The following is a 1,795-nucleotide window of genomic DNA, read 5'->3' on the forward strand; positions in this document are numbered from 1 at the left end:
CATCCGAGTGTCAAACCATCCTCAGTTCTCCTTTTGGACTCATCACTCGTCTAGTAGTTAACCACCACTTTTCAGTTCTCCAGGTTGTCTGGGGAGCTTGGATCATTAGCAGAGGGAAATAGGTTAAGCAGGCAAACATATGGCAAGTCTGTCTAGCATACAAACTGGATGAATTGTATCTTCCTCATGTGGACAGAGAAAACATTGCACACGTGGTCTTGAATAGCATGCCGGACTCCGCGATCAGATGTCTAAATTATTTACTGAATAGCCAATCAAATAAACAAAAATCTTTACATGTTAGTGGAACCCAGCTTCTACAAATGCAGTTAGCACAACTGAATCTCACTTGTCCTTGGCACACTAGCTTGTATACTGAACTAGCTGTAACTCCATGCGCCAAAGAAACAAAAATGGTAGACTATCAGTGATGTTCACAGCGTCCCAAAGTGGGACATGCATACAGTAGAAGCCAACAAGTGTGCTGCCGTGTTCGCTTTCTTTCTAGTATGATTCTATCCTAGCTGTCCACGCCGCCGCTCGCGACCTGGCTAGTGGTTACCAGAAGCAGACGGACGCGCCGCTCGCGGCCGGCGGCGCCTTCCGGGGGAGGCGGCCGTAGCGGAACCCGTGGACGCCGCCCCGGCGTGGGGTGGAGCGTCGGCGGAGCGCCGGAGCGGCCCAGCCGAAGCAGAGGCGGATGCGCGCGCGGAGACGTCGGAGCCCCTTGGCGGCGGCGCGGCGCAGGCGTGGCCCAGACGACGCGGCGCGTGCGGGCGCGCGGCGAGACCTCGGCGTCGCGGGAGAAGTGGTAGCTCCGGAGGAACAGCTGCCGCCGCTCCACCTGCCGCTCCCACTGCGCCATGTACTCCACGTACGGGTACGACCACGCCGTCGTCGCCAAAGTCTTCTCCGCCGCCATCGCCGGCGAAGCCACTTGCACAGACATGGGCTCGGACAGGTTCTTGCCTGCTGGCTGGCTCTGCTCTCGGTCTCTTGGTTCAAGCAAGAAGCTAGAAGAAAGAAGAAGTTCAAGCGCGTGCGCGTGAGGACGAGTAGTTTCGGCAGCGGTTTGTGATCTGAGGAGAGATACGGCGAGACGGAGGATTTATAGGCTGGACGTGGCGGCTGGCGAGCGGCGGCCGCGGCGATAGCTGCAGGCAGCTTCGGGGTGAAGGGAGCGGAGAGGAGAAGGGAGATGGTTGGAGTGGGAGCAGGCGGGTGGCCGGTTTTATCCTAATTAACCGTGGGCGTCTTTGCTTTAGCTTGGCGGGCTAATTCACTTTGCTTTACATCCACAAATCATACGGACACTTTCTGCTTGATTGGAAAATGACACTGCCATTTGTAGCTTCCTTCTAGTCCGCACTTCCATTATATTAGTAGTTTAATTTTCTCCTCTCTTGTGATGAGTAGAATTGTCATATCCCTTTGTGTCGTGTGTCCATGGAAGTCACCGTATAAACAACACACATGTTACAGAATTGGGCTGCCAGATGACTCTCTATTTATAAAGTCGACCGTTTTCACCAAGGAATTCGTCTCAACAAAATCAAGTTCTGACTTAGAGCATCTCTAGCCTCGATCCCCTAAAAGTCCTATCGAGGAGTAAAATTTTGATTTTACTTCTTAAGCGGGATCTAACACTAGTGCAGAACCGGGCTTTAGCGCCGGTTCGTAAGGGCCTTTAGTGCCGGTTCTGCAACCGGCACTAAAGAGTGGAGACTAAAGGCCCCCCACTTACTACCGGTTCGGCACGAACCGGCGCTAAAGTGCCATCACGTGGCACGAGCCA

The 1,795-nt window shown here is 53.9% G+C and overlaps 1 pseudogene; it reads right to left on the reverse strand.

Moving 5' to 3' along the window:
- Positions 1 to 275: 275 nt before the first annotated feature.
- On the reverse strand, positions 276 to 1,350 carry LOC123126044 (uncharacterized; annotated as a pseudogene).
- Between the last annotated feature and the right edge of the window lie 445 nt (positions 1,351 to 1,795).

This window comes from Triticum aestivum, chromosome 5D, assembly GCF_018294505.1.
Source record: "Triticum aestivum cultivar Chinese Spring chromosome 5D, IWGSC CS RefSeq v2.1, whole genome shotgun sequence".
NCBI classification, from domain to species: Eukaryota; Viridiplantae; Streptophyta; class Magnoliopsida; order Poales; family Poaceae; genus Triticum; species Triticum aestivum.